The sequence below is a fragment of the Lynx rufus genome, unplaced genomic scaffold (genome assembly GCF_022079265.1).
Source record: "Lynx rufus isolate CCGP_SWC_20201006 ecotype Redwood Valley unplaced genomic scaffold, mLynRuf1.p SCAF_1, whole genome shotgun sequence".
NCBI classification, from domain to species: domain Eukaryota; kingdom Metazoa; phylum Chordata; class Mammalia; order Carnivora; family Felidae; genus Lynx; species Lynx rufus.
Window position 1 is genome coordinate 48,247,658 of NW_025814823.1, and position 19,202 is coordinate 48,266,859.

Genomic DNA, 19,202 nt, shown 5'->3' on the forward strand with positions numbered 1-19,202 from the left:
AAAGAAAAGAGAAGAAAAATTGTAAACACAGCCACTGAGGACACCTCCAGCCACTCCCCCTACCATTTTCTGAGCTAATATGCAGGAGGAATGTGACAGGTGATTCTAATGCATCTTTGTTTCCTAGCACCAAACAGTACATATGAAATGGTCAATGAGTGTTGAATTAATTTTATTTTCCTGGCATTGAAAAGTCTGTACCTCATTCTGACAAAGGTTTCAGCCCAGTGAGACACATTATTCATAAAAAATATCCATGATTTTTTAAGAACCCTTGATAACAAAATCTATTTCTCGTACGGCGTTGGAACTTAATTTAGTTTGTTGTTATTCATGCCACACCTACTTCCAAAAAGGATTTGAGATAGCTTGCAATGAGTCATATGAAAAATTACATCTTTAAAAACAGCACAAAAGCATCATGCAATGGAAAAAAGGTAATAACATTACCTGATAAGTTATACCATGGAAAGTTGCAGCAATTGAGAATAAGATATGGTTTTGCACTTCCTAGCAGACAAGGTGATACATTCTCATTGTTTGAGCAGCCCTCGGATTTTTGTGGGACTTTGTGTAGGTGGAGGACAGCACATAGGTACATTACTCAGACCAGCTAAAATTCTGCCAGGCTTAATTAGATCCTTCATTTATTTGCAGTGTTGTGTATAGTATGCTTTTAGTGGTCTGTGAATTAGAATGACCAAAAAAAACCAAAAAAACCAATAACTGTCTCACTTGCAGAAAAAACTAAACAGGACTTCTGTCCTGCAGAAGAGGATTCTTTTTTAAGGTAAAAACGTTTTAAGCTACCTCATAACTATTCTTTCAGAATATGTTGCTTGAGAACACATGATGAAAAAATTCTGTAAATTTATAACCCTTAAATGTTTTTATTCTATTTATTTATTTTTTTTATTATTCTATTTATTAAAACACAATACTATCTTAATGTGTTTTAAGAGACGGTACAGATATTTGCCTAAGATTAGGGGTACAGTATAGAAACATTGCTCAGTGAACACATGGATTTTAAATGGTTTTGCAATTATTCCAGAAGTCTTGTGATCAGACAATGGGAACCATTATCTAGGGTAATGGTTTTCTAATCATTATTATAATTGTTTAGTTCTAATTGGCACTATAGCTATTTGGTCAAAGAACTCCTACTCTGAAGATCAACAAATCACAGCTCTGGTTTTAAGACTGGAATTGGTCTACCTGACTGGGGTCCAGAAAGGAATTTACCAAAAAGCCTGTTATCATCCCACTGAAACTAAACTAAAGAGAAAATATTATTAAATATTACCAACTTTCTTGCACGGTGATGAGTAGCTTGGCATTTAACGCTGGCTTCAGTGCATTCGTTCAAATATCCATGGCTTTAAAATAGGCACTGCCTTTATTTTTACACATTCAAAATTACAGTGTCTTCTGAGACAGTCCTAAGGTCCCAGAAAATCCTTCAGGTGATATGTTAGTCAAACTTATGGACTTCAAGGAGAAAATGATACTTTACAAAATCAGGTGGAATTCAGATTTTCAAACTTCCGCCAAAAGAAAGAGAACTCTGAGGTAAAATTTTTCTCTAAGTTTTTAAGTTCCACCTGCTGCTACTACGTCACAAGGCATATGCTGTAATTTTATTCTGTGACAGAATTTCCCTCTTCTCAATATTGCTAGAATTCAAAAGGATTGTTTTGATTTCTAATTTCTTTGGAGCACCTTCATTTATTAATTTGTATAATGCAGAGAATTTGAGAATCTCTCTTGGTGTGCTTTAAACATATACACATACACATCCTCGAATCACAGCTAAAATCTGTTCATGGAAGAACAAGATTATTCACCAACCAGCACTTCCGAATCAGCACTCAGTATCATTGGCGTATGTCCCATATCACGAATCTGCTCTGTGATTTGACATAGATCCTGGACCCTGAGAATTTGCTACCAACTAAAGCTCCTTGAAAGCAGAGACAGTTCCTATGGAGCCTGTATTTCTGGCAGCATTTAACAAAGTCTGAGTTTGCAGAATTTGATTCAATTAAATGTAGATTCCTAACCAAGCATATAGGAGGATAGTTGCCTTCTCCTTGTCCTCCCCACCCTTCAAATCCTATCCTCCTATCTCTCATTCTCAACCATATCTCTTCACCTCCCTCCGTGCCATTATCATAAACTCCCTTTAATTCCTACCATTCTTCTCCCTTTTCTTGCCTTTGACCTTCTGCAAATTCTATTTCCTTCGACTGGAATATCCTTCCCCATCTTTTCCCCTGGGTGGGTCATAGTCATTTTTTAGGTCTATTATTTTGCCTCTTCTCTGGGAATACTTTATAACTGTCCAAGTCTGATCAAGTAGCCTCCAAAATTTGCTCCCACACTATGATATCATAGCCCGATCAAACCATTGTAATTGAAGTAGCCCCACTAGATTATAAACTTGAGGAGAGCAGGCAGGGTTTGTTATTGTGTTTACCTACATATTCTCAGGAACTTGGCACTATGGCTGAGATTTAGTAGGTGCTTAAAAAATATTGGATGAGTTGAACAAATGAACAAATAAGTTCAATGACCAGGAATACTTTCTCAAGAGTCCTTTCTCCCAGAATCTCTTCAACAATTGTGACTTCAATGTTGGCACAGTGGCATTGTTTTAGGTAAATTTCTAAAAATCCTGCTGAATTTCTAAAAATCCTATTTACTAAAAATCCTGCTGAAATTGCTCATGAAGCTGGAAGTGCCATAAGATCAAATCTGGAAGTCATGTTCACATCATTCTTCTCTGTAGACAAGGATGCAGCTTGGGGTCCTTGCCTTCAGCTGAAGGATGTCCACCTAGTCTTTCTCTTCCATTCCTACTTCCTACTTTGTCAACTTGCAGGCCCCTTGATATGGGGATGTGCTCTCTTCATTTTTATTCATTCATCAAGTATTGCTTGAGGGTCTCTTACAAAAAAAAAAAAGCCATGACTTGGGAGCTACTCAAGAACCCAAATTCCACCAAAGTATGCCATCATCTCAGCAATCGTGAACCAGCAAATGCCAGGCAGAGAATGGGTAAAGGGAAAACCCTTACAAACCATTCTGAGAGTGCTCTGTAAGTTATACATATGTATTGGCAAAATCCTTTGATCAAGTCTCAATATGCCCCTTTCCTCATAGTAAGGGATCCATCCTCTCTTAAAAACAGATTAAAGCACACTTAGAGCCATCTGGAAGAAGATGCTGGCTGATTAGGGTTCAGTCTCTCTCCTTAGAGAACAGCTTACACAAAATTACACTGAATAGAGTTTCAGAATCAAGCTGCTTCTCCCTTTTCCTTTTACAATATGTACTTTACAGAATGCATAGTGATCTCTTAAGACATTTTTGTCTTTTATTTCCTAGTTTCTTTCTGACAGAAATTCTTTTCTTCGCAGAGAAATAAGGCTTTTCTTTCATTGCCTCTATTCCCTTGATGACATGAAGTATTCAATCACAACCAATTTACAGATAATGTTGTGCTAGTTTCTGGTGTGTTTGTCAGTTTCGTCACCTGTGCCAGATTGTCAAATGCATGCCCTAGATAACGTGGATACCTTAGTCAACAAGTTTCATCGTGCTTGTCAATGGAAATGTGGACATTTTCCTCTCGGTTCTTTTTTTCTTGCCTGTACCTTTTTGGATGACTTTGAATTGGATGTTCCTAGCCTGGCCAGTGCCTCTTGCTCTATAATCCTTCTAGTTACAGAATTAACCCTGTTGTTAGCTATTTGTCAATCAACTTATAATACAGTGTCAAATTAATTCCCTGCATCACTACAGGTTTTCAGCTGGGAAGTGCAGGGGAGATGAGAACAAAGCAAATCTTATACCATCAGGTCAGAAAAGTGCCTGGAGGGTCTTCACTCAGAGGTTCTTTCCTGACTTATCAGTGGCAGTCAGCTGAGCTGAAGCTCTCCAGGTGGTTCCCGCTTTCTTTCCCCTAAAGGAAAGGAAATAGCCAAATGATATGAAATGCCACAAAGGGTCTAGCAATCCAATTCTTCAGGGTCGTTTGAATAAAGCAGCTTGATAAGCGTTACCTGAAAGTGCAGGTTGGGGATAATTTTGGTTTCGTTTTGGGGAGGGACAGGCAGAAGGGAAGAGCTCAGTGACAGTTTTGGTGATCTTGTCAATATTAGTGACCTAAATTACATTTGTTAAAAATAAAGCAAAAGATAAGAGGCAAGGGAGTTACAGACTACAGATTTCTTTTTTTCTAATGTTTTATTTATTTTTGAGAGAGTACTAGTGGGGGAGGGGCAGAGAGAGAAGGCGACGCAGAATCTGAAGTAGGCTTATGGTTCTGAGCTGTCAGCATAGAGCCTGACTCGGGATGCCAACTCACAAACCATGAGATCATGACCTGAGCCAAAGTCGAATGCTTAACCAACTGAGCCACCCAGGTGTCTCCCGACTACAGATTTCTAACCTGCAGATCTCTACCTGTATATTTATTTATGCAGCCAGACTCTCCTTTTCTCTCTTAGTCAATAGCAGGGGTTGTGTGGGCATGCTTGTTTCCTCTCCCTCAATAAGTTGACAGCTGTAACAGAAAAGTTGGCATGTCTCCAGATTGCAGCACCAAGGTGGCACACAGCTCTATGATCAACTAATGACCAGTCAGTGGGAAGCAGCTATGATTGGGACACAGACGTGAAAGTACTGGGTTCTATGATCTCTATGCAGGGCTGACTTTACAGGCATGTGACTTTACAGCCACTTAAAAGAACCCTATGCTTGGTCTAATACTCTGCTGTTGCTTTCTTGAAATTCTTAATAATTTCCAAAGAAGGGACCTCGTATTTTCATTTTGGGCTAAGCCCACAAATTATGTAGCCAGTTCTTTCTTCAACATGTATTGTTGAGACATAAAAAAAGCAGGGGGTAAATCATGGGTAAAAAACTAGCTCTATGTGTACTTTAAACCACTTCCAGCCCCCACTCCCTGATCCCACCCTCATTTATATACGTATTGAGAGACAATTTTGAGAATAGTTAAGAGTAAAGACTCTGTAGCTAGATTGCTTGGGTTTAAAACATACCATAGGAAAATTACCATACTTTTTGGTGCCTCAGCATTCTCATCTGTAAAATGGGGTAAAAATATGGTCTATCTCACAGAATTGTTGTAAGGATTGAGTGATTTAACAAATGGAAAGTCCTTAGAGCACAGCCCGGCCCTTACTAGTGCTAGATTATCTATTGTGTTATTATTTTTAATCTAGGTTATATTACCTAATTAGATTGTATTTGGAAGACTATATAATAAACCAATAAAAATGGTTCCCTACAGAGAAGGGGACTAGGGGACAGGAATAGGAGCAGAAGTGGATTTTGTAAGATTCAAACTTAAGGGCCCCTTTAAGAAAAGCAATAGATATTCATTGTTTGAATAAAAGCTGTATAATTTAAAAGAACTGATTTTTCAAAATCTGACAAACATAAATAATAAAATATAAATGCATTTTTTAAAAAAGAAGAGCAATAGGTAAGTAAGGCAGGGCTGTCTGAGTGACTCAGTTGGTTGAGAGTCCAACTCTTGATTTCAGCTCAGGTCATGATCCCAGGGTCATGGGATCGAGCCCTGTGTTGGGCTCTGTGCTAAGTATGGAGTCTGCTTAAGATTCTGTCCCTTCCCTTCTGTCCCTCTCCCCAACTTGTGATCTCTCTCTCTAAAATAAAATTTAAAAATAAGGCAAACATTTATTTTGAAAGAAAACATTTTTTATGCTGAAAAACACTAAAAGTTTAGAAAATATAAAATAATTTCTTTATTAATTGACTAATAAATCTTTAAACGTTTCCCCCATATTTTTGCTGCACAATCTTTGCCTCATCATGTGAAAATTTTATAATATTCTTTCCTATGAGAAAATGAATATATTTCTATTACCTGTGAGAATAGAAAGATAATTCTGTTTTTCCCATCTATATGTATTTTAATCATTGTTATTGAGGTATAATTAACATACCATAAAATTTATCATTGTGAAAGCACACTTTGGTGATTTTTTAGTGAATTTATACAGTTGTACAACATGCTTTAAAACATTTCCATTAATCCAAAAATTTCTCTTAGGTCCATTTATGCTTGCTTTGCTAAATTTCGTCTTCAGTGTTTTGATGCTATGTGAATGGAACTGTTTTCTTAATTTTATTTTCTGATTGTTTGTTGCTAATATTTCATACAATTGATTTTTTGTTTATTGATGTTGTATCCTGCAACTTTGCTAAGTGTGCGTATTTGCTATAGTAGTTCTTAAAATATATTTCTTATAATTTTCTACATATAGGATCATGTTGTCTGCTAATAGTTTCAGTTTCTCCTTTCCAATTTACATGTCTTTAATTTTTTAATCCTGCATTATTGCATTGGTTAGAACCTCCTGTACAATGTTGAATAGAAGTTGTGAGAGTGGAGATTCTTACTTGCTCCTTTTCTGTGGGGGAAAACATTCAGTATATTACCACTAAGTATGATGCTAATACTAAGTTTTCTTGTTTTGTTTTTAATGCTATTAACAGATTGCAGAAATTCCCTTCTATTCGCCATTTGTTGAGAGCTTCTATCACAAATGGGTACTGATCTTGTCAAATGTTTTTGTGGCTTCTGTTGAGATAATCATGTAGGTTTGCCTTCTATTCTGTTAATATTATATATTATATTAATCCACTTTCAGATGTTAAACCAACTTTATGTTCCTTTGTAAAAGTGTACAATCCTTTTTCCTATGTTGCTGAATTTAGCTAATACTTTATCGAAGATTTTTGCTTCTACGGTCATGAGGGACCCTGTCTTATAGTTTTCATTTCATGTAATGTTTTTGTCTGGCTTTGACAATAGGATAATATTGACCTCATAAAATGAATTAGTAAGTACTTCTCCTCTGTTTTCTGAATGAATATGAGTAGTATTGGTATCATTTCTTTCTTAAATATTTAAGAAAATTCACCAGTGAAGAGGTGCCTGGGTGACTTAGTTAAGCATCCGACTCTTGATTTTGGCTCAGTTTGTGATCCCAGGGTCATGGGATGGAGCCCTGCGTTGGGCTCCACAATAAGCATGGAGCCTGCTTAAAATTCCCACCCACCCCACCTCTACTTCTGCCCCTCTCTCCTCACATGCGTTCTCTCTCTCCATCTCTCTTTGTCTCTAAAGAATGAAAAGAAAGAAAGAAAAGAAAATTTGCCAGTGAAGCCGTCTGGACCTGATCTTTTCTTTGAGGAGAGGTGCTTAGTTATTCATTCAATTTGTCAATTTCTTATAGGTCTAGTCAGACACCCCTTCTTGGGAAGATATATAGAACATCTGTGACTTACACCCAATTTGTGCTCACTGGTTTCAGAACCGATAAACTTCTGTGATCAACAAATTGAGGAATTCCTATAAAACCATGCGCTAACGAACTGTGCCGCTAGAACTATTACAAATTAAGGAATTCTAACAAAGTCTATCTTGTGCAATTCCCATCAAAAAAGGAAATAAAAAACGTGTGGAACACTTATAATTGCATACACTGTATGATTGAGTATAATCTTGACAAGAGACAATTTCTGTTTTGGTGGATATCAGTGAGAACAGACACTTCCTCTTATAAATAATTTTGCTTATCTTTGATAAGAATTTGCTACCGACTAGCTTCAGGTTCCATATAATTCATAACTGAGTTCATGCATATCCTCTGCATATACCTCCAGTGCTGAGTGCTTGGTACCCTGTAGCACCTTCATATTATATGAGCTCTGGTCCTCTGGTCTGGATACCTTCATGTCATGTCTGGGCCGGAAAAATGGTCAGCGGGATTATCTGTTAAAGTCAATCTTAGTTTGAGACTGTTAGTAATAAAGTAACTACATGCAGAAGCTAATGCACACCACATTTTAAAAATCGCACTGATTCCAAGCTGAGGGTATCTCAAATTCCATTTCCCCTTAGCTGGAACCCTAAAATGCCACCCCACTCCAGTGCCAACAAAAAGAGAGAAAGCATGACAGAACAGGACTGGAAAGAAGCCATTTTCTGTACCAGCTGTGATGAAATTATCTAACTTTTGCAAATATGATAAAAATTGTGACTGTGTGAACATATTACTAGGTCTATCTTAGAGTCTTAGAAGGGGTCCATGCAAATGAGAAGCTCCGAAGCTCACTTTATGAATTTCATGGTAAATGGTAAATCAATCTCAACCTCAGGGTAGAAGAAAGACTGACTCCAAAAAGTACTGGGTTTCAAGTCTTCTTCTTGGCAACTTATAAGGAGTGTAACTGATTTATTGAATAAAACTTCTGGGCTTTAATTTTCTCATGTGTAATTAAATGAGCAACAGTAATTGTTGACATTTATTCACCACTTCCTGCATGCTATGCACTTTAAGTGCATTATCTCAATTCTTCCCACCTTTTCAAATAGGCTTTGTTAAAACCCCCATTTTACAATGAAGGAAACTGGGTAATTTTCCTGAAACTTACTAGTGATTACCTCATATCATTGTTCTGTGCAGTTAATGTGAAAATAAATAACGAAGGTGACTTACACTCTGAAACATTACACCAGTCCTCATCAGAGAGAGCCCTTATAAGTGTGAGAAATTCCTCAGATCACTTGTAAGTCAGGGCACCATTAAATGCCCAATCAGACTGAGCCAAGTCAGGTCCTGGAGTGTCTCCAGCCTACCACGACTACTCATCAAGCTACAAGTCCAGTGGGCAGGAGGCTAGACAGTCACACACAGTGTGGTGCAATGGTTTTCAAAATTTACTCAACATGTGAATCATGAAGAGGCAATTGTGCTTGTTGAAATAACGATTCCCGGAACTTATCTCCAAGTATTCTGATTTGGTCAGTTCAGAACTGGGCTTCAGGATGTGCATTTTTATTAAGTATTCTGGGGGTGATTTTGATGTAGTGGTTTTGGGGTTATGGATTTGGCACAGAGAAATTGGTTCATTGAAGGAAGAGAGCTGCTAGCCTACCTGGTGTTAGTTTTTTCTGTCTTTATATCCCGACCTCCAAAAGACAGAATGAAAGAAACATTTGTTTGTCCTACCTACTTGCTAATGCTTCTAGGACTTCAATCCTTCTGGGGAGGTAATAGTGTGTTGTTATATATTATTTGTATTTGACTGAATGAGTTTCATATGTTTTCTTGTGAGGGCTGGTTTTGATAGGAATAGAGTATGTGGACACTGCAAATGATGACATCTTTCCAAGGAAAGAAATGGGCATATGCAACTAGGAGAACAAAGTAGATTTTTTTTTTTTTTCACTTTATCTGTACTGAGTAACGTCAGGTCAGGGCCAAAAAGTCGTTTGTTACTTTACGGAACAATTATAGGTGAACAATGGCAGTAATTCTGACAGCTTGGAATCCAGCTAGAGGAATAGGAAGAGCTGAACCTTAGGATCAATTAATTATTAAAATCAGAGCCTAAAAACAAGCTGGAGTCACTATCACATGGGGACTATATGTCAGATTCGAGATTAGGGATCTTGATATCTTCTGTCAAATTTGTCTGTGCCTAGATATCACTGAGGCAACTTGTTCTTTGAGATGTAAATACAATTCAGTTAGGCTATATTCCAGGTGAATTTAGTGAATTGGGAGGCTCTTAGTTCTTTCTCTTACTAGATCAGGGAAACAGCACTTTGTTTTTTTTTCAGCTTTGTATGCCATACAGTCTCTAATTATTCAACTCTGCCATTGAAGCTGCCATAAACAATGTATAAACAAATGAGCATGGGTCTGTTCCCATAAAACTTTATAGAGATAGGTGGCGTCCAGATTTGGCCCAAGGACATAGGTTGCAGACACCTGTTCTAGAAGGTTGGCGATGGCTTATTGCTTACTTGCAAATCTCTAGTTCTGAGTTCCTGTTTCTGCTGAATTAGTTCAGTTTATTGGTCATTTTATCACCCCATGGATTTCTCCCTATTCCACAATTTGTAAGGCAAGAAATGGATCTCCAGCAGCCTGCATAGAAGGTTATTTACACTGACATCCAATCAGGCAACCATGTCTAACCATGAGAAATTTCTTGTTGGTAACTTGCTTGGGATGTCCAAACTCTTATATAAGTCTCAGCTGACTCACTCTTTTTGATGTGCAAAACAGGTTGTACCACCTCACTCATACTAGAGGAAGCGAGAATGGAACTGATGGCTTCGTAGCAAATTGTTGGGGTGGGGGTGACCACATGGGGCTCCAAATATTACTCTGTAAACCAACAATTGTCAAGTTAGTGTCACAGATTAAGCTGGTCTGCTATCAAATGGTCTTCTCTGACTGAAATAAGTATGGGTTGATTCCTAAAACTTGGAATTCAAGGAATGTCACATTTCCCCATTTTGTGAAATCATATTAAATTCATATTGAACTTTTTTATTTCCAGGGTTTACGAGAAGTTCAAACTCAGTGATCTTCAGTGCTTCTTTCCCCTATTTTGGGCTACAGAAGGATCCCAGGATTGGTGAGGTACAGGAAAATAGAGGAAAGTACCATTCCTCAAACTCTGCATGCTTGTGGCTACCATCACCCATGTTTTAATGGTTTATTCCAATAGAGACAGCTGTCAGGCATACCAATGGTTCCATCCACAAGTGACTTGAGGCCCTTCACCAAAGGTCCCAAGATCAAGTACTTGTTTTGCAGTCTGTCCACCTGCAAGGGGTTGCATTTTAATGGGCTCTGATCTACGTCATTGGTGCCAACTGATCTTCTTACTTTCCTCAGTAGCAAGAATCAAACCAATTTCCCAGGAACTTGGTTGCTCCCCTTATGAAATTTTAAACCACAAACTCTGAGTCCCTTTCTTTTTCAGGTGATCCAGTTTAATAAACTTGTTCAATCCAGAATGTCAGAGGTACAAGTTGTATGTCTTGCATAGTGACTAATTTTTTTAAAGTAACCTCGATGCCCAGTGTGGGGCTTTGAACGCATGACCCTGATCAAGAGTCACATGCTCTATGGACTAAGCCAGCCAGGTGTCCCATGACTTATGCTGTTTTCATGGAACTTTAATTCCTTTAGTGGGCATGTAATCTCCAGTTTGCGACCCCCACCACTCCGTTATCTTGCTCCAACTAGCTATATTTGTTGCAATTATTTGTTTGGTCTTTGAGGCATGATGGAATCATTCTTTTTGTTTCTTCCTGAAGAGTTTATAGTATTAAGAAATGATAGAATTTGATTTCCCCATAGAGTATTTCACTACATAAGTTTTTAAACCAACTACTCTGTTGTAAAGATTCTATTTATTCTAGCCCAGTGGTTCACAAGGTATGAGCCCTGGACTAGATGTATCAACATCTCCTGAGAACTTGTCAGATATACAAATTCTCAGGCCTTACCCTAAATCTACTGAAATGAAGTCCTGGGGGTGGTGTCCAGTAATCTGAATTTCAACAAGTCCTTCAGGTGATTGAGATGCATATACGAGTTTGAGAAACACTGTTCTAGAACATGTTATACTTTGGGAATGATAATGCACTGGAGAAAAATCTGTCATTTAGAACTAACAGTAATCCTCAGATTAGTCCTTAGTTCTCTGTTCTTTTCTTTTAATGCTGTCTTGGAATGCATATTCTGTCAAAATTTTAATTGATGCCCTCTTGTGGCTATGAGAATTCCCAAATGTATAACTATATCCCTGACCTGTTGTTGTTCCTTCTGGCTTTTTATTATTGTTTCATTCCAGGATGACTCAATTATATAATGTTCTGACATTATTAGAAATTATATTTCTCATCATGGCCTTCCACCTTTCCTCTTTATCATCAGTGACCCTGTTGCAGGACTGGAGTTAGCTAGGATAAGTGGAATGAGTCACTGACCTCAGGTGCAAAATTAAAGGGGGCACCAAAAATCTTAGTAATTAAAATAAATAATATTTCAATTAAATATTTTTTCAAAGTTCAAATTAATGTAAGAAAATCCATGATGAATAAAATAAAAATTTTTTGAAAGACAGGATTAGTGCCTTATACCAAGCCATATTGGCTTGAGGCAAAAGGAAAAAATCAATAATACTGATCCTGCCTCAATTTAAACTTTGATATTTTGTTCATTATGAATATTTTTGCATAAGTTTTTATTTTAAAAAGTGCTATATTAAAATATTATCTGTCTTAAGTACTGAGATTTTAATTCCCACTTAAATTTTGTGTCCAATGCACAACTTGGACCTTTCGCGCTTTACCAAATCCCTGAAGACCGGTGTGTCAAGCATTTCTCCTATGCCTTACATACGAATTCAATTTTTTCAAAGTACTGCTTACTCTCTTCTCTTCTCAGAAGTCTCTGCTGATTACAGCAGGAAAGAACACTGATTAAATGCAGTGATTTGAGAGGCACTGAAAAGTTGCTTGACCTGTCAAACTCATCTTCTGCCTTTGTTTTAGGTTATTATGACATAGTTGATACTTTGGTCCCAGGGGAAATAAAACACATTTTGGCTTCATGCTCCAAAAGGATTACAGACAAAAGTCTTGGATCCCATAAAGCTCCTTCGTATTGGATCAACAAATGATGGGTCCTGGAGAGCAAGTTCCCAGGTGAGAGGAGGTTGAGATGGAAAGGAGGAACATGGAGGACAGGAGAAACACCACCACTTTCCCTGGCCCAGTGGCTCTCTCTGCATCACGTCTATAATAATCGCATACCCAGTGTGTACTAAACAATCTTATACTTGCTCATAGACTGCTTTGTAATCAGTCTGTAGATGAATCAGATGTGTATATTGATATTTACCAACTGCATGTCTTAATTTTAGGGATCATGTTTTCTAACCCCCCCCCTCCTTTCTAGTAGGCTCTATGCCCAATGTGGGGCTTGAACTCACAACACCTATATCAGGAGTTGCATGCTGTATGGACTGAGCCAGCCAGGTGCCCCTGTTTTCTTTCTTTTATTGTGTTCTTTTCTTTGAATATGATGAACTAAGCAGCCATTCCAGAAGCATCATCTAGGCTTCATTTGGCTTCAGTCAGTCTTTTCTTTATTCAGTTCACAGTACACTTGAAATCAAATAGAATTGAGGAGATATCATTGAATGAAGCAACTCAGCATTAGAAGAAGTCAAAAGCCCGGTCAACTTTGGTGTCTACTAATTGCTGACAGTTACATGGAGACAACCTCAACTCTCTAGGAGCTTCTGAAACATGGAGGTTAGATGCCTCCAATACAGACATATATAAATAGTACAGATAAAATAACTTAAAACATTATATCAATATATCAGAGTAAATTCACAGTTCAATCACATTCTCAAGGAATATCAGTGTTTCTTTCATATATTTCCAAACCAAATGTTACATGTACCCACAGCCAAACTCGTGGGTCTTTGAAGATGCAAGCATTCTGAGCACAAATTTACCTGTCATGCAAAAATTCCAAAACCCAGCCCACAAACATGCCCTTCATAAATCACCAAGAAGTCTCTTCAGTAGTGATATACTGTATGAATTAAATTGTCAAGTGTTTTCCTTTTATAGCAATTGATTCAGTATCTTTTAAAGTCCTCAAAGCTGTCAGGTTTCTACAGTTTGAACTCCAAATAATAAACTTATGCCTTTTTTTGTATTTAGAAGTTTACAACATAGAATTTCAAGCTCTGACCTGTTGAGAAAGTTACTTTAGTAGAATGAGATTTTATTACTATGGCAACTTAATAGGATAAAGGTATTAAGAGTAATTTTCCCTAGCACTCTCAGAGAACTTGCCATTTATGACTCGAAATAACTGTCTTACATTAAAAAATATACAGAGAGAGGGAGATTATCTTTAGATGGAGCATTTCTTTTTATATTCTTTTATATTCTAGAATGAATAGAAAGAATCTGTACAGCAAGCATCCTTTGGAACGTTTTTGCGCCAGTGAAAATGGTTCCGCTTTTGTGGGGCTTTGCGCCATCAAGACAGCAAATATGCCAATCCACTCAGCTTGGCTCAGCACCTGCCACAGGCGAGGAGGAAACTGCGTCAACTGTGTGACGACTTAATTTGTTTTGAGCTGATAATAGCCATGAGAGATACCAACAAGTGATGGCAATTTCCACGTCCTTGTGACTCACAGAGATTCACCTAGAAAGCCACGTGTATGTCTTCTGGAGGATAATGCCCCATTGCACAGTTCACGGGGATATGGGGTACAGACCTCACTGCGGTTGACCTCCAAATCTGTGAAGCACAGTAGCACTGGAGCACAGATGCAGGACACGATATCTCTTTCTACATAGTACAGTAAAACCTTGGATTGTGAGTAACCTGTTCTGTGAGTGTTCCTCAAGACGAGCAAACATTTCTAATAAATTTTGACTTGATAAACGAGCGGTAACTTGCAATACGAGTAGTACGCGACACCGAACATCACACGACCACAACTGAGGCAATGGTTCTTCTCCCTCTCTCTCTCTCTCTCTCTCTGAAGGATTATGGGTGATCGTCTCCTACGCTCAGGTGCTCCGTCTCAGGCCACGGTGTTTGGCAGAAATCAGGGACTTTTCAGAACGTTGTAAGGTGCCCATAACTGGCACTAGTGTATTTTTTGTCACTTCAAAGCACCTATGGACAGTCTTGGCCTTTCCATACAAGAGTAGGCTTAGGAATGCTTTGCTTCATTCTAGGTCCAGCTGCCTGCAGATATAGACCCTTTCCTCTGCTGCCTATTGCCAGTTACATTCAACAGAGTATATGACAAGAGTTTATTAACACTATACTGTAGTCGACATCCGTTAGTGATAGAGAAAGTCACCCTACACAATTACCCTCCTCTCTTTTGTCTCTCTCACATCAGCCACAGAGGTTTTCAGAGTTAAGTGCAGGTTAATTTATTTTTTAACATTTTGTATTTTCTTTATTATTTTATATTATATTGCAGTATTATAACCATTTTTATATGAATATTTTTGGGTTGTGGACCTAATCATTTGAGTTTCAATTATTTCTTAGGGGGAAATTCATTTTGATATACAAGTGCTTTGGATTACAAGCATGTTTCTGGGACGAAATCTGCTCCCAAACCAAGGTTTTACTGTATATTTACAGAAGACCAGCAGAAGAGTACCTGGATGACTGACGCTAGGAAGGACTCACACTGGTATCACGCATCTACTTTTCAAGACTGTGAAGCCCATGACCCGAAGGAGGAAAGACGCCCTCCTATGGCAGTCTTGTCCTCCTGGGGAACATTCAAGTCACAATAGGAGGAAGCTCAGGCCTTCAGAACCGTTTTGCACAACACGGGGTATAAACAAGTCGTGAGGCAATTTAGAGTGGTATGAGGTTAAAAGGGACTTTTCATTTTAAAAGCTTTAAAATGATCTGCCAGCATCATCACAGCAGAAATGGGAAACAAAAATGATGTGCGTGTGTGTGTGTGTGTGTGTGTGCACGCGCACATGTGTGTGTGCATACATGTGTGTGTTTTGTTTGGTTCTTGGTTCTTCCTCTCGATTTCATCCTTCCACGGTTTGTCTGCTACTACAATGTCTGCTGAGGGTGAGTCAATTCTCTTTCAGTTGGATATAATTTGCAGGCACATTATCCTGTCTAATAGGAACAAAAAGCAGCCAGAAAGATTTCCTGAGGAGCAGCTGGCACATGCAAATATGAGGCTGCTCATTTTAATTTTGGTTGTCATGACATTTCCTCAATTACCTCATTGACCTGAATCACACTTCCTTGCAAGGCTTTCAGCCTTACTGTCTGGAAGATACAGACTTGTTTCTTATTTTGATAGCCTAAAGAAAAACCATGAGCACGTCTGGATGTTATGGTTCTCTCAAATGTTGGGCATATGCAGAAAATGTCATTTGAATTTGTAACATACCAAGAGTATAATTGAACAAGCCTGCCAGTCAAATATCCAGTGGGTTTATTTCTTTGCCAAAGAGCCATTCTTGGATGATATCTTCATTTTACAAAAGCGAGAAAGATAGGCTCACAAACAATAAAAGTAGAGGGCGCAAAGTACCTAAGGCTAAGAGAAATAATAAAACATGAGAATATTCATGTGAAGCCTACTTGACAGCATGGACACAAATTTATGTATTTATAAAGCAGAAAAAGGTGTCTGCCCTCATTTCTCCAGGTAGATGCTTAAGAAATGCCATCCTCATCTTCGTCATAGCTGGCATTACAGGAGTGGTAACCGCTCTCAGTTGTGTTTCAAAACATACAGCAGAGGGGCGCCTGGGTGGCTCAGTCGGTTAAGCGTCCGACTTCGGCTCAGGTCACGATCTCGCGGTCCGTGAGTTCGAGCCCCGCGTCGGGCTCTGGGCTGATGGCTCAGAGCCTGGAGCCTGTTTCCGATTCTGTGTCTCCCTCTCTCTCTGCCCCTCCCCTGTTCATACTCTGTCTCTGTCTGTCTCAAAAATAAATAAAAAATATTTAAAAAAAAAAAAAAACATACAGCAGAAAAAAGGTTGGTCCAGTCTTTGCAATCACTGTAATTTGTCTTTAGGAAGACATCCAGGACGCACTTGAGCTCTTTTTTGATGATACTATCAAGGATTTTAGTATGCCTTAGACAAATACATTAACCAGCCACCAGCACATAAATATATGAGAAACAAATTAAAAATTTGTTTAAACAAATTAGAGATTTGTTCTCATAACAAGAGCTATGGCATAGTTTTCAGGAATAAAGAGATATAAGTAGCTCTGATCGACATACACACGGCCAAATAGTTATATATAATTAACCTTTGGGGAGCTACTATGGCAAAATAAGTGGAATCAATCATTATAATAAGTTTCTACTTATATTATGAGTACATATGAAAAAAATTAAGTTTCTTTTCTTATTAGCTATGTTCTCCCATGCATTGCTAGTGACCAGAGTTTACGAAACTAGTTACTGGCAGAAACGTGGACAAACACAAGTGGAAACTCAGTTCATTTTCATTACATCCAGCCTATGAAAAAAAATTCAGACTGGTCTTTCCCAGAAGCGTTGAGGGTACACTGTGTCTAAGATCAGATGGTCAGGTGTGCAGCCTTTGTGAATAGGCCTGTTCTGCTAATATTTACCAAAACCCACAAGTTCCTGTAGCTGGAAGATCTAGGAGCGAGCCTATTGTTTGAGCAAACTGAAGCTTTCTTTGGAAAATCTTGGCAATGGGAAGTACATTTGCGTATTTATTTATAACAACTGTCATACATTTTTCTCTCTAAAGAAAAATAAGTCTTTAATTTGCTATTGAACTTGTTCAGTTGACGGAAAATTTTTTTACGCAGCAACTTCATGTATAAAACATGACACAGGAACAAACTACCAGTACTATATGGAAATCTTCTGTAAGAAAGATCTTTTTGGTTTGAGTCATTTACATCGGAAACACAAAGATGATCTTGTTGAGAGCAATGTTGTATGAAGTGGATGGCTGAAATAATTTTCAAGTTTCATCTCTTTAGAGACCAGATAATATGATAGTAAATGAAAACAAACACATGGTGATAATTTTAGGAATGGGTTTGCAACCCAGTTATGACAACATTTTTTTCATAGGTCTCCTAGTGTGGTGTTTTCCAAATATCCAAGAATACTAGAAAACGCATTACAGAGATATATGACCTACATTATCTGCACGACTTTTAGTAGATCAGATGCACCTGCCAGCATATACAATTTCCTATCTTGGTACTTTAGCAATGCCTTAATGTACACACTTGTCCATATGGAGAAGCCGTCTGAGGAAGGAACCTAGCTTATCAAAGCACTCTATCCTCAGTCCAGATTCTAGAAGGCTACCAAACCCCTTTATTTTTTTCAGACTATCCTGTACTTGCCTAACTGGCTACACCCTGGTCTCTGGGTTCCACAATCACTCCTTTAAAATTTTGGGACTGGGTCAAATCGGAAAGCCCATGGTTACACCAGCAGGCCCTTTTAGCCTAAAATATGTTTCAAAAATTCTGAATGCTGCTTACATCCCCTTTCTCCTGACCCCATACTTATTTGAAACCAGAGCAGACTTCAGTATTTTTGCACTAGCCTAAAACTACATTTCAACAGTGATCTGGAGACCTTCAAATAAACCTATATACTCCAAAATGGACCTAAGTTTTCTGAGCAGGTCTTGGCTAGTTAAGCAGCAGTCAAGAACTCTCTGGAGACAAAACAAAACAAATACAATACTCTGCCAACTAATTATCTTGCTGATTGTTGATAAGGAGTTTTAAGTTTCCATACCTTCCTTCTCTCAACATGATAAATTGTTCTGGTATTAGTTTAGCCATATTAGGGCAAAGGCTCTGTGTCTTGGGGCACCTGGGTGGCTCAGTTGGTTAAGCCACTGACTTCGGCCCAGGTCATGATCTCATGGTTTGTGAGTTCGAGACCCACATTGGGCTCTGTGCTGACAGCTTGGAGCCTGGAGCCTTCTTCAGATTCTGTGTTTCCCTCTCTCTTTGCCTCACGCTCCCCGCCGCCCCCCCCCCCCCCCGGGCTCATGCTCTGTCTCTCTCTCAAAAAAAAACAAACATGAAAAAAAAAAGAAAAGATGTGTGTCTTAGCCTATCTGTGCAAATATATTCTTTCTGCTTGAGTCTATCAAATATTTTTATTTAGCTCCTTCTCTTGCTAAGCACTGTGTGAGGTGCTATGAATTATACAAAGAGGCAGAAGATCCAATCCTGAGTTTTGGGTTTATAATTCAGTTCATAAGACCAAATTAATTGAAGTTCAAAAAGCAATGGATTGCTAAATTATCTGGTACTGAATTTAGCATGCAGGAAGTTCACAGAAAATGAAAAGATGTATGCGAGCCTAGCTAGGGAAGTTTCAATGAATAAAGTAACACAGGAACTATGTATTGAAGGAGGGTCTCGATAGGCTGACTGCTGGGAGGACTGCCTCCAGAAGAGGACCACTGTGACCATGTGTTTGCATATCCCAGGGTTGCCATGACTGCCTTCCATGTTTTGTGTACAGGGGTAGTGCCCAAAAAGTTACAAAGCCTGGCTTCCCATGGATTTTCACGATAGTAAAAGTCATGCTAAGGTGTCACTAAGGATATTACAGTGTTATAGAGTTTGAGTTTGAAGATACCCTAGAGATCACTCTCCAACCCTCTTTCAGATTAGAGTAAGGAGCATTAAGCTGTACTGGAAGTACTGTCTCATCTGCTTTGCTGCAGACTCTGATCATGCTGGACTTCCTTCTAGACCTCCTCAGTT